Here is a 15088-nt window from a genome sequence, read left to right on the forward strand (position 1 = left end):
AAGCTCTGTTTAGTAAATATAACATTTTTAATTGATTGCATATTCGCATGGCTTTCATGTCACATTTTTGTCATTCTAGTCTCATGCAGGACAACAGAAGATCTTTGACCTCTTGGCCTTTGGTCCTATTTTAAGTTGATAAATCAGTGCATGAATCATACTGAGTAATCAACTCACGCATGCAAGGTTGGATGCCATTCCTGCATGACGAATATCCAGTGATTTGATATGATCATTTTCAGCCCACATCCTCTTTCCTAGATTAAAGAGTGCATCACACACAAAGTAAGATTGTCAGCCGATCTGATTTGTCTTGGCAGTGTTGAATGGACACAAAAGGGGCCAGCTCTTTGACCTCTGACCGTGTAATTAGCGAAATGCTTTTGGGAGAGGGCAGTCACACTGCCACTGCTAAATATAATCAATCAGCACCATACTTCATGCCTGAGAAGACTGGACTCCCTTTGTGTGAGTGCATTTTTGTAATTACTTCACAATTAACCAACGTTTATGGCACTCTAAGGCTGTTTAAAATGGTGTGTAGGAATCATTAATGCATATTTAAGTTTGAATGATGTTATAAGAGTTCTTTTGTGTTCTTTCATCCAAGGGCGGGTTGTTAGGAATTTGGATGATTACATACCAGTTTATTTTCGTTGTAGTCGCAGTGCATGCTAGTTTCAAATTGATTGAGAGGGTGGTCACATATTGATTTAAATTTGGATATAAATGTAATTTAAAAAGCAGAATTTTGATGAACTGTGCTGCTATAATTTAAATAAATGTTATTTACACTACTGTTCAAAAGCTTGCGGTCAGTAAGGTTTTTTTTTTTTTAAAGAAATTAATGTTTTATTCAGCAAGGGTGGATCAAATTGATCAAAAGTGTCAGTAAAGATGTTTATAATCTTACAAATAAATGCTGTTCTTTTGAACCTTCTGTTCATCTTAGAATCCTGAAAAATAAAATTATGATTTCCACAAAAATATTAAGCAGCAAGACTGTTTTTAACATTAAAAATAAGAAATGTTTCTTCAGCATATTAGAATGATTTCTGAAGGATCATGTGACACTGAAGACTGGAGTAATGATGCTGAAAATTCAGCTTTGATCACCCTAATAAATTACATTTTAACATATTTTCAATTAGAAAACAGTTATTTAAAATGGTGGTAATATTTCACAATATTATTGTTTTTACTCTATTTTTTTTATTACAGAAATGCAGCCTACATTAGAGTATTATGAATACAGTAAAAACAATAATATTGTAAAATATTATTACAATTTAAAAGAACTGTTTTCTATTTTAATATATTTTAAAATGTAATTTATTCCTGTGATGCGAAGCTGAATTTTCAGCATCATTACTCCAGTCTTCAGTGTCGCATGATCCTTCAGAAATCATTCTAATATGCTGATTTGGTGCTCAAAAAACATTTATTATTATTAATGTTGAAAATAGTGACTGCTTAATATTTTTGTAGAAACCTGATGCATTTTATTCAGGATTCTTTAATAAAAACAAAACAAAAAAAAAAACAGCATTTATTTGAAATCTTTTGTCTTTACTGCCATTTTTGATCAAATTAATGTGTCCTTATAGTTTAAATAGGTAAGGATTTTAGTTTGGTATAGGTAATGTATAACTATTAAGTAATAGTTTGGATCATTTTGCTTTCTTTTGTCAGACTCTCGCTTATTTCCTGTGTCTATTCGCTCCTAAACTAAATCTATTTTGTTTTAGTTTTTTAATGCAATTTCATGCCAGAGTTTAAGGGTAATCATTGTAACCACATAAAACATATAATATCATACTCATACAGGTCAATTCGAAGAGGATGGGTTTCCCTTTTGAGCTTGGGTTCTTCCCGTTTTTTTTTCATAGACTAAGGGGTTTTTCCCTGTCATGGTCAGACATTGACACTACTTTAGAACAATCTGTAATCTGAACCTGAAAAACTGGCAGCAATCAGCATGTCCATAATAGCAGAAAACACTGTAGCCTTCTGTTCCACTGTAATATCTCAAGGATTTTAGGCAGGACAAATCTTCACAGCTAGAGGTCAACCTCTTTTGCCATGGTGTTTGTATTCCTGCAGCTTCTCTCTTTGCCTAAGGCATTGCCCTGTTAGAGGAGTTTTTGTACACGATGGAAAACAGTACAGTCTAATCCGTTTTCTGCATTCCAGTCAACCTACAACACGGCATATTTGGAATGTCATTCATGGGCTCTCAAAGACACTAAGGGACTCACAAAAGACATTTGACTGTATTTTGTCCCATCCTCGTCATACGTATTAAGCCCAATATGAAACAGACAATGTTTCATTATTATTCTGGTCTGTTTGGGCGTACATGAACAATGATGTTTTATACAGTTTTGATGTGGTGAAGGGCAAATCAGCCAGTTATAATAGTTGTGGATAGTCTTCAGATGACAGAAGAAGTCTCTTAATACAACAAAATGACCATCAAATAAAAACCTTTTTTTAGGTCCAACATTGTATAAGTGTTTTTAACTATTATGTATTAACATTTAAATTAATCATTTGATGCAATGCACTTATTGTAAATTGTACTGGTCCAGCCTGAAAAATGCATTTTTTTTTTTTTTTTTTTTTTTTTTGGTCATGATTTTGATTGTTTAGAAACAACATTTATGAAACGGTTGTCAGATTTCATTGACGATTTCAAATATGAAATTTAATCGTAAGCCTGGTGAACACCTTTGGAGAATTTGATGTTTTCCCATTCAAAGAGATATACTGAAATAGCTGCCCGAGAGGCGTTTCAAAGATGGCTGCCGAGTGAAATGACTTGCCTTAAAGGGACTTTGATTGTAGCTTTTTTATATACGTACATAGTAGTTAGACACCTAATATAAAGTGTGACGGCATAGTGTGATTTTTATTTATTGGTATTGGTCGATATTGGATTTAAGTGTGTGTAGTATGAATGCAATCCGTACTACATTAGCCATGTTGTCATAATCATGTGACCTACCAGCGTCAGTTGTGTCGCTTCACTGCCATTCACAAATCCTCTCCCTTGGCCTCATGAGATAAACGATGTCCATCGTTTGCACACTTCAGGATCGCACCGGAAGTAGTAGGTCATCCGGGTACTTTTTGCCTACTCTTTTATGAGTTCTGTGAATTCGGACATACTACTTTTGTCACATACTGTTTTTTGCCTACTATATAGTAGGGAAGTATGCAATTTCAGATGCAGCCCAATAGTTTAACTCTTCTATCACTTGTTTCTGCTGCTTCTTTGCCCGTGTTTTGATCCGGAGATTCTGTACTCTTTCAGAAGATGCGTAATAGCACCTCCTACATTATAACAGCTTGGATTGCCAGAAAATTCCGTCAGTGCATTGTGTCATAAATGGTGGATAATTCTGTCAGTGGCGTTGAAAGAGTTAATAACACTGTGAAATACAATCTTTAGCAAATCAAAACATTAGTTTGAATAATTAAGTTATGACATTCAAAATTGACATAAAGGCTGTACACTGTAAAAAAAAGAATTGTTCGTTTAACTTTAAAAAAGTAAGTTACCTGGTTGCCTTAAAATTGAGTTCATTGAAATGAAAAAAATTAAGTTAATACAGTGAAGGCGATTGATTAATCAACAGAAACTCAAAATATTATGTTATCTGAATAGGGCTGGGCGATAAAACGATAACGATATGTATCGTGATAGACACGTGATCGATATCAATAAAAAATTTGTTCGATAAAACGTTCGATATTTTTTATTTTTCGTCGGAAGAAAACAGAGGTTGCGAAGCAAGTTTGGTTGCATTAACAAAGGCACTCGCTCTCTGGTAACCTAGCAACAGCCAATAACAGCCAATCATGTAACAGTATCATATTTGGTTGCGCCATATCGTTGTCTCGTGCTGGTCTGCTGGATTCCTCTTCAGTAACCGGCGACTGATAAGCAGAAAATGAGTGCCGCAGCGAGCGAGGAAATTGTAAATAAAAGAGGAAAAGTCAGCTCGCCAGTATGGCAGTTTTTTGGATATTATAAGTCTGACCGTAGTCAGACCGATGTCGTCTGCAGATTATGCAAGACCGTCGTCCCCGCCAAGACTGGTAATACTACGAACTTGATGTACCACCTTAGCCGTGCTCACCCTTTGGAGCACAGCCGTATTCAACCAACAACATCTGTAGCTGTAGCTGTAGTTTTCCATGGTTGTTGACATTTCTGTCTTAATAACTGAGGGGATTATGATCAGAGGAAGGTTAAGTTTAAAATAAAAATATTTAAATGTAATATATTTTTCTCCTGGTCCTTATTTTAAATGGGTCATAAAAAATATCAATAATTATCTATATCGTCCGATATGAAACACTGATATCGTGATACAGTTTTCAGCCATATCGCCCAGCCCTATATCTGAACCACATTAATTATCTAAGGTAATTTGACACAAGAAAAAATGTTCTGATAACAAATCATGAAAATAATTTTTTACAGTGTACAAAATCAGAGATGTTTTGTATTTTATTTTATTTATTGGTATTACTATTAGTCGATTGTGCATGCTTATTTCACCATCATCTGATGCTTCTGTAAAGTTAATCTTTAAGAACACTTATGATGTAATTACGTATATGTTATCTTTAGCAAATCTCAACATGAATATCCATTTTTCATATAGTGCTAAATTGTGTAGCATTTAAAATGGCTTATTTTAGTTATTTTATTTTTTTATTTTTTATTTATTTAGACAAATTTATTTGTCATTTATCAGTTCATACATGAAAATGATTGTAATTATGACCTGGCTTAGGCTTACAGACTGTACAATAATAGAAGCAAATCAGGCCTTTTTATTGATATCAATAATGCATAGCTAAAGGACAAGAGTCATGAAATATTTGGCAGGTATCAAAAAGGTGGTTGTTTTGCATCATGTTGTGAACTGATAGGACAGAGCAAAGAATGCACAACACACTACATTCCACAGAGGACACTAAACCGCATCAATATCATCCTCTATCTGAGAGAGTTTGAGCAATAACATCTGCCGTTTACCCAGTCAAGAGTGCACTGCAGCAAAAGGCCATGATTTTTTCTTCAAACCATCCATCGATTGACCAACAGCTGCCACTATTGAGAAAAATCGTATCTATGAAATCAAGTGCCAGTGAAAACAGCAGAGGCCATTCATCAGAAACAGGCCTGCTCTATTTGTTGGGAAGATTTTGCTTGCTATGAATCAATGGCTTTTTTTGAAGAGTGTGGAATTAGCGCAAATAAATCATGATCACTTAGTTAGGTCTGCTGCAGAACAAAAAGGACTGTGTTTTCATTGGCTGACTCTGTGTTGCTCAGACTCAGACAGCAGCTTGCCTTCTTGTCCTAAAAGGCAGGAGTCTTCATTTAACCGCAAAGCCGAGTAGATTGAGGGGAACGCAAAACATTGGGAAGACTTTTTTGGAGGTCTGTGTGGAGATGGACCTTTGAATGGAATAATAACAGAGCTTCCTGTTTTTCTGCCCTTGTCCCCTTTTTGTAAAATGTGTATCACTTTGATGTAAAGTGGTTTTGCTTTAGCAAAGACAACTCTGAAATCTGTTTGTCAGTACTTGGCTGCAATCTGCAGATAATAGCCGGGGTCTCTTCGCAAAGCCAATCGCAGCAGGCTCCTCCAGCTGGGAAAGAAAATGGTGGTGTTTTTTTTTTTTTTTTTTGTGCCTGACAAAAGGTGCTATGTCAGGTTCTTCCCAAATCTGCTGTCTCTCGGTATGTGAGGTTGTGTACATAGTTGGTGTAGGAGAAGTAAATGAGTCAGTATACTCGTGTGTGTGTGTGTGTGTGTGTGTGTGTGTGTGTATACTGACTTATAATTGGGGCTGTTATTTTAACAAATTAATGCAGCGCAAATTAATTATTAAAACAAAAATTATTTTATTACTATATGTAAATAATCCACTTACACTCCCGGTCAAAAGTTTGGAATAATGAAGATTTTTTTTAAATGTTTTTGAAAGAAGTCTCTTATGCTCACCAAGGCTGCATTTTGATTAACTGATTTATTTGATAAAAAATATAGTAACTTTTAATATATTTTAAAATGTTCAAATGTTGCAACAGTTTGGGGTAAGACTTAAGAAAGAAAGAAAGAAAGAAAGAAAGACTTTTATTCAGCAAAGATGCATTAAATTTATCAAAAGTGACAGTAAAGAGTAAAGACATTTATAATATTACAAAAGATTTTTATTTTAAATAAATGCTGTTCTTTTGAACTTTCTATTTATCAAAGAGTCATGGAAAAAAATGTATAATGTTACCTCAAAAATATTAAGCAGCAAAACTGTTTTCAACACTGATTATAATATGAACGATTATTAATAATTGAGTACCAATAATAGTTGATAAAAACTGAGCATCAAATCAGCATATTAGAATGATTTCTGAAGGATCATGTGACACTGAAGACTGGAGTAATGATGCTGAAAATTCAGCTTTGCATCACAGGAATAAATTATATTTCAAAATATATTTATATAGAAAACAGTTATTCAAATTGTAAAAAATATTTCAGAATTTTACTGTTTTTACTGTATTTCGATCAAATAAATTCAGCCCTTAAGAGACTTCTTTCAGAATCATTAAAAAAATCCTTATTATTCCAAAAAATTTCACCGATAGTGTATACTAATATCTGCTGCTTCCTTTCCTAGTTAAATGTGCCATTTGTATGTAAATGTAAGAAAACAGGATCAGCCTGTCTTATGCATGCGCCGTCTTATGTATTGCATGATTGTAGTTTTTCCTTTCACATTCCCTTTGAAAAGAGTTGAAAAGAGTTCATGTCCCGGTAAACTCTCATGTGTTTGCAGGCATGAGCAGTGTGGTAGTGGGTGGGGATGGAAAGGCGGTGTGCACCATCTCTCAGGACCATCAGCCAACCGCTGTGACCACATACTCCCACATCGGACCCTCACTGGCCTGAAGCTGCTCTATATCTTTGGAGCCTCTTTGGCAAAAAGACTGTAGAACAGGCCACTCCTGATTCCATTTAAAAGCGAAGCAGATTTCTGAGTAGTGCTTGCCCGCCCAAAACTCGCCACCACATTTCTAGGGTGTAGTGGGAGGTTGCCAGAGTGTTGCTAAGTGGTTATTCTAAGGTGTTCTGACTGAGTTTTAGTTTGCTGCTATGCCATTGATAGGATGTTTTGATTTTGGTTTTTAGTGTTTCTATGAGGTTGCTAAGGTGTTTTGTGTGTGTGTGTGTGTTGCTTTGCGGTTACTATGTAGTGCTAAACAAATGGAAAATATAGCCTAACTTTCTCATATAACAGAATAAAGAAACATGTTTAACAATGGGCCGGCCAGTTAGGAATAATGTGTGCTCTCATGATCATTTGGCTATTAATTTAAAAAGTTGGAACTTTTCCATGGGAATTAAGAAAAATATATGGGAATTAACAGGAATTAATGGGAATAAACTGAAAATTTGAAAAAAAAAAAAAAAAAATGCAGGTTAGCCTATAACAAGGAACTTAAAGTGTTGGTTCACCCAAAAATGAAAATTCTGTCATTAATCACTCACCCTCATGTTGTTCCACACCCGTAAGACTTTCGTTCATCTTCGGGAACACAAATGAAGATATTTTTGATGAAATCTGAGAGATTTATGTCCCTCCATAGACAGCTACACAACTACCACTTTGACACTTCAAAAAGCTTATAAAGAGATCGTAAAACAAATCCAAATTAATTGAGCGGTTTAGTCCAAATTTTCTAAAGAGACTTGATCGCTTTATATGATGAATGGATTTAATTTAGGCTTTTATTCACATATAAACATTGTTCAGCAAACATTAACAGAAGCTGAAACAAACCTGCTTGATGCGCTAGAACAAACCTCGAGAATGAACCTCATTGGTTCTCGCACGTCATGTGAACATGCTTGAGCTTCTGTTTACAACTGATGTGTGAGTTGATGAATGTTTATATGTGAATAAAAGCCTAAATTCAATCTTTTCATCATATAAAGCGATTGAGTCTTTTCAGAAAATTTGAACTAAACCGCTCAATTCATATGGATTAGTTTTACGATCTCTTTATGAACTTTTTGAAACATCAAAGTATCAGTTGTGTGGACTGTCAATGGAGAAACTGAAATCTCTCAGATTTCATCAAAAATATCTTCATTTGTGTTCCGAAGATGAACGAAAGTCTTACGAGTTAGGAACAACATGAGGGTGAGTAATTAATGACAGAATTTTCTTTTTTGGGTGAACTATCCCTTTAAATGTATTTGGGGGGGATTTAATTCCTGTAAATTCCAGTTAAAGTCCCCCTGTAGTCAATAATTTTATCCTCTAAAACTCATCTTTGATCACAAAAATGACATATTTAAACGTTTTTTTCCTTGAAAAAAAAATCTTCATGCCTTAAAATAGCTTGAATGTAACTCTACACACTTGCTTCATTTAGTATACATGGTTCTATGAAAATGCAAATTATCCCCACCTCCACTCACTCGCACTACTTCAGAGATCCACTCGTTGACGATCACACTTTGACGTGATTGGTTACAAGGTAGTTTGTGACGTCAGAAACACCAGCGATTTCAAACCGCGTTTTTGAGACTGTCTTTGGTTCACTGCAGTTTTAAGGACAAAATACTCAGCAATGGTGTTGACTTATGAATTTGCACATGGTTTGTCTTAAAGCATATCAATAACACCTCATAGATATATAAACAATATTAAAAACTTGATTTTCACCACAGGGGGACTTTATCCAAACAGTTGTTTCCTTCGCAATGAGGGTTAGATTGCCAACTGAAAGAGATTAATATAACTGCGTTATTTGATTTTCATACTGCCATCCATTATTGATGCCAAAAAGGGTGTGTGTACATATGTAAAGCCATTGTGCATAAACGTAAAATCCATTTCAATCTGATGATAATCCGTTCCACAATAGCAGTTTGAGATGGTTGCAGTGTATTTTTCCTCTGCAGGTTCTTACGTTATCAGACAGAAGGTGTAAAGGGGAGTGCCTCCTCTCCCCTCTCCACAGCTCTGCCTCCTCAGGAGTGGAAAGCAATGATGTAATGTGCCTGGCTGCCTCAGAATGAGCAGCCCCCCTCTGCTGCGTTTCATTCCCCCTTTCTCTCTCTCTCTCGTTTTCTCTCTGCCTCTCTCTCTCTTTCTCTCACTCTCCCTCCCATCCTCTGCCACTGCTGCTGCTGCTGCTGGTGGCTGGCGTTTGTATGCGCTGTGCCGTGTGAGCTGCAGCCCTGGGCATCTCTGGGGATCCCTGCAGAGCTACTGTTCCTCTTCTCCCTGTGACGGCTGGGGCTCGCCCGTTCGCGGAAAAGACCCTCTCTCGTCGGCGGAGGTAATTTCTCTCTCATCTGACAAATGGCATGTGTTGCAGGTTTTAAAAGAACGGGAGCGAGGCAGGACAGCGATTTGGGCTTAGGGTCTGGTGCACAGCTGAATGGAAAGGTCTGTGTCCTGAAAGCCTGCACCGGGTGCCATGGCAATAGATTGAATTTGGTTTCCCGTGGCTGCCGCTGTCAGTTCTCCTCTCTTGTGGCTCTCACGCATGCACGCACACACCGCTTCTAGTAAGGTGTTGGTTACCATGGATAGCAGAGGATGGATTCCTGTGCTGGCTCATAGCTGGGTCAGCATATCACCTGGACTGCAGCCTTTTCAAAAGAGGATTGAGCTCTGAATGGATCTTCATTGTGGCTTGAAAGTAAGAATGTCTGTTTTAATCTGTAGGTTTAAATGAACAGGTGAAGTTCCAGCTTGTGCTTTTTTGTAAAGGTTTTATTACTTTGTCTACTAAGACTTATAAATTATGCTGAGCTTGTGTGGGAAATATGTTCCTGTCCAGCATGAATGTGACATGTAGATTGATTTTCCTGCATATTTATGCATGAGGGACTGGGTGTGTGCGTGGACAATGCTTCATAGTATGGACAGGGTAAGCCCCTCTTGCAGCTCTTGCATTTTTTTCTTCTTCCTCCATTTATGATATGGACAAAATCTACTTAAACACAATCAATGATTTCTAATTCCAGAATTGCCAGTATTTTTTTTTGTTTGTTGTTATACTCCAGTTGTATGAAATGCATAATGTGTATATATGTGTGTTATTTTGTGTGTGTTTGTGTGTGTACACTCTAAAAAATGCTGGATTGAAAACAACCCAAGTTGGGTTGAAAATGGACAAACCCAGCGATTGGGATGTTTTAACCCAGAGAATGGGTTGTTTTAACCCAGCGGTTGGATTGTTTTAACCCAACGAAGGGGTTGTTTTAACCCAGCAAATGGGCTGTTTTAACCCAATGAATGGGTTGTTTTAACCCAGCGGTTGGGCTGTTTTAACCCAACAAATGGGCTGTTTTAACCCAGCGAATGGGCTGTATTAACCCAACGAATGGGTTGTTTTAACCCAGTGGTTGGATTGTTTTAACCCATCGAATGGGCTGTTTTATCCCAGCAGTTGGGCTGCTTTAACCCATCGAATGGGCTGTTTTAACCCAGCGAATGGGATGTTTTAACCCAACGAATGGGTTGTTTTAACCCAGTGGTTGGATTGTTTTAACCCAACGAATGGGCTGTTTTAACCCAGCGGTTGGATTGTTTTAACCCAGCGAATGGGCTGCATTAACCCAACGAATGGGTTGTTTTAACCCAGCGGTTGGATTATTTTAACCCAGCGAATGGGCTGTATTAACCCATCGAATGGGTTGTTTTAACCCAGCGAATGGGCTGTTTTAACCCAGCGGTTGGGCTGTTTTATCCCAGCGGTTGGATTGTTTTAACCCAGCGAATGGGCTGTTTTAACCCAACGAATGGGTTGTTTTAACCCAGTGGTTGGATTGTTTTAACCCAGCGGTTGGATTGTTTTAACCCAGTGGTTGGGTTAAATGTTTGCCCAACCTGCTGGGTAGTTTTATTTAACTATTATTAACTCAACAATTATTAAAAGATTACTGTATCACTTGCTTAAAATGAACCCAAAATATGTTGGAAATTAACATTTTTTTAATATGTTTAATAAATGAACATTTATTAACAAGTTTAATAAAAAATAATGAAACAATAACTATTTATTAAATTGCTTATTAATAAATGTTCACCTTTTGATTATTATTGTTGCCTCTAGTCATTTTAAGCCAGCCATATATAATTTTTAAACAATAGTTGAGTTAAATAAAACTGCCCAGCACGTTGGGGAAACATTTAACCCAATCGCTGGGTTTGTCCATTTTCAACCCAACTTGTGTGTGTGTGTGTGTGTGTGTGTAATATATATACACATAAAGTTAAAATTGTTTCAGAGGTAGCTCATTGTAAAATCCCATACTTTGTCTTTTGCAATTTTTTAATATTTTATGTGTCTGGGCTGCTCCACGTGCATATGTGGTCATGACTAATTTATCCAGAGGATTTTTCCCTGTTATATCAAGAGACGGAAAATACCAGCAGCCTCCATGTCAATTCTGCATAAATAATTGATTTGCTAAGTTCGAGTAATTACTGCACTGTGTGAATATAAATCTATGAATTATAGTTGTAGCTTCTAATCCAGTCTTTCATAGTCCTAATTTGTTCTTTATCAACCTGAGTAATTGTAGATTTCATATAGATTAAGGGTACATGCGTTTTAAAAGTCCTCGGGGGTTTATTAAAGAAGCAGTAGGCTTGTCTCAATGTCAGAATCAAATAGTGTAAAGATTTTCTTTTGTGATGAGGATCTGTGAAATCTGCAGACCTGAGAAAAATGGCCCACTGTGATTGGTGGAATGGGACCATGTGGGCTGTCGGGGGTCAATTTATGATTTCCCAGCGGGGAGAAGGTTATGTTTACTCAGGATGTGGTTGGCTCCTGCAGCTAGCATGCTTTATCTGTGAGCGGCTGGAATATGTGAGCGTTGCTTCACAATCGCATATTCCACGCATCAATAAATTGATCCAAAAGACGCACACTAACTTGAGACCTCTCTCTTTTTTTTAAAAAAAAGATAAAGCTTAGATTTTGTGACTCTGTCCAATGAGCAAGACATGAAATGGCTTTAGCCTGAATGTTCCCTAAATGATTAGCCCATGTATCATGTGGTGCCCAAAAAACAGTTTTCTCAGTGAGTGTTTTTATTGATTTCCCTCCTACCAGACAGTGAGTCTGAGAAAAAAAAAAAAAAAAAAAAAAAAAGCAGTAGCCTTCCCCCAGGAAATGTCTAAATTTCACACAGTCGCAATGTTGCACTTGAAGGATTTCGACAGACATTTTGACTATAAGACGCTTAGCGTTCCTTTGCGAAGATTTAGCTTTGCAGCAGGTGATTTTTAACTGCAAAGAAGTTGCTGGAGATCTTAAAATAGAGCCGATGGAAGGGGGTGTCCTCCAGTGAGTTCACTTCCATGTTGCACTATGGTAGGATTGTGTGTCCCCTAACACTGAGCAAGGTCAGGGAATCTCTGGAGGAGTGCTGTTTAGTCTGGCTGAAGCTATGGCTCGTATGGCCCTTCGTGTAGCATTGTTAGCAGAGTGGGCTTGACACAGTCTTTGTCTTATTGCTGTATTGTTTCTTTCTCACACATTCACAAACTATAAACCAGGACAAAGGCCTCTGAAAGGACAGACGTAGTGTGCGTAGTAAATTTTGTGTCTGAGCATTACATTGAGCAATAAATCACTTCTGTTAATTATAAACCTCAACTCTCTTTAAAAAACCTGCTTAATTCAGCTGGTTTAAGCTGGCCAAAAGTGCCCTAAAGTGCCCCAAACCCCTCTAAAACTAATCAACAGACGAGTCTGACCAGGCTGGGTGACCAGCTAAGACCAGCAAACCAGCTTAGGATGGTATAAGGTTGATCTCCCTATTTGGCCAGGCTGGTCTGTTGTTTGTTTTTTAACAGATTTTTTTTTTTTTTTTTTAAACAATGCTTTCCAGGAATTAATAAATTATTTTAATAATCAACTTGCATCATCCACTATGCTGTATTTTATTTTTTCACTGAGGTCAACAGAATGCATTCTGGGATTGCCTTATGGGACAAATACATGCAATGCCACCTTAATGTAAAAAGTATACACCCCTTGTCTATGTTCTGCTTTGGACAGTCCGTGTGCCATAATTTTCGTCATCAGTTCGCTGATGTCTGGTCACACTGTCCGCGTGCAGCCCGTTTTTTGTGTGCATGCGGACTTGTTCGAATGCAAAAGCATTAAAATATATTTTGTCCTCCCATTTCAAATTTTTCCCATCACCATGTCCCTTTAGGGGCTCTGTCAGTAAGTTCTGTTAAATCATTTGATCTAAAATAAGCCTTATCATACAGTTTGTCTTAAAGTTGGCATGAAACGGAAATTGTGATAGTCTTTTCTACTCTGTGACATATGTCCACGTGAAACATCTTTTGAACGAAAAAAATGCAGGGCGGGACTTGATTTTGACTATCGGGAATTGATTGGTCGTATTGGTCGTTCTCATGTGAGTGACAGGTTGTTCCGCCCTCACGCCAGTAGACATGTCATCAGAGAAGAGGAGATGTTTCTACAAGAGGAAGGGGAAGTTACTTTGATTAAAGATTACGAGGGCACATGAATTAAAAATAATGATGTGCACGGATAAATCATTTAAAATAAATACTGCAATTTTGATTTCATGACTGAAAGATTGTGTCGCAAAGGGAATGTAGAGACAGTCTGCTGTGAGTGACAATGTGGATTATAAATGATCTGTTTTGTGTTTAAAGGATATTGTAAAAATATTAGTTAGAAGAAAACAGTATATTGATAATATATGACGTCATTGCACAGAGAAAGTCTCCAGTAAAAAAACTCCAGTAAGACCATGTGTTTTATCTGCAGCACTGTGCCTTCTCTTTGTGTGTGTGTGTGTGTGTGTGTGTGTGTGTGTGTGTGTGTGTGTGTGTTCTTGGCAGTAATATGAATATTAAGAACTAATATTGACTTCCAAAGATTTTTTTTAGTCACAGTTCATTGCTTGCCCAGGTTCATTACTCTCAGCTGTGCTGAAACAAAACAGATGCTCCTTTTACAGGCTCAGCAGCACTAGAGTAAAAAAGCCTGGCTATACTTTTTTCAAGACATGTCCTGGTTATTGAAACCCATTTTTTTGGGCCATCTACTTTTGCCTCATACCAGGCAACAGTGTGCCAAAGTAGAAAAGAAAAGCAGCAGCAATTCTTTTTTGTTTTCATTTGATAGAGTTGTTTAGTGTTTTATTTGAAGCCCCCCTGAGGTCTGGCTCAAATACAAGACTTCTGTTTGCTCTTGGCCCTTCTGAATGACTTGAATGACAAGTCATTTCCCTGAGCTGTGTCCTCACCACAGGGACGTACCACGCTGAACAGGGAGATGGAGGTCAAGTGCAACCGTTCTTGAGCTATGTGCTTGGCCAAATATTTCTTTTGTGTTTTAAACAAAACTTGCTTGTTGTGTCACACCTCAAGGCCAGTTTGTTTTGAAATTTCAGCATTTTTTGCTGAATGCAGGTATTGCCATACATAAAAAATCTGATTGTATGTCATCACCGCTTCATGAATAGGGAAGCACTTAACTGACACAGCTATTGTCTGTTAGTTATTTTTACTGACAGGAGGGGGAAGTTGGGGAGGAGGGAGGACAAATGATCTATTACACACTGCCAGGGGAATCGTTCTGGCAGACACATGAAAGCAAATCATAGTTCCTTTGATATGGACATTTAGAGCCACCTGAGGAGAAGTTAGTCGCAGCTGACTCTCTTTCTCTGTTTCTCTGTGAACAGCAGACATTTCTCAACTCAATATTTCATATTTAGAAAAGATACATTGTGTACAGCACACTTTTCAGACAGTGTTTTGCAACAAGTGTTTGGCAATATCTTGAAATGGTTAAGATCTTAAATTGTTGTATTTCTGTTAGGATTACATCAAATATCCAGTTTGGTGCTGAAATAAAGAAGTCAACAACTTCTGATTATAATCCTTTAACCTTAATAATAGTAATACTATAGTAGTAGTAGTAGTAGTAGTAGTATAAGTATACTATTATTGTATTATTGTATGTATGTATGTATGT

At 37.1% G+C, this 15088-nt stretch overlaps 1 protein-coding gene across 2 annotated transcripts in view; it reads left to right on the top strand.

Annotated features, from left to right (window-relative positions):
- Positions 1-256: 256 nt before the first annotated feature.
- Positions 257-15088, top strand: part of sema4ba (sema domain, immunoglobulin domain (Ig), transmembrane domain (TM) and short cytoplasmic domain, (semaphorin) 4Ba) — an 85731-nt gene continuing 70899 nt past the window's right edge. Inside the window, exon 1 of one of the 2 annotated variants that reach the window (XM_051870173.1) lies at positions 257-468. The gene's annotated coding sequence lies outside the window, so the exon portion shown is untranslated. Of the gene's footprint in view, positions 469-8306; positions 9380-15088 lie in introns of those variants that run through there. The other variant, XM_051870172.1, reaches the window with a different exon arrangement.

This window comes from Ctenopharyngodon idella, chromosome 18 (assembly GCF_019924925.1).
Source record: "Ctenopharyngodon idella isolate HZGC_01 chromosome 18, HZGC01, whole genome shotgun sequence".
NCBI lineage: Eukaryota > Metazoa > Chordata > Actinopteri > Cypriniformes > Xenocyprididae > Ctenopharyngodon > Ctenopharyngodon idella.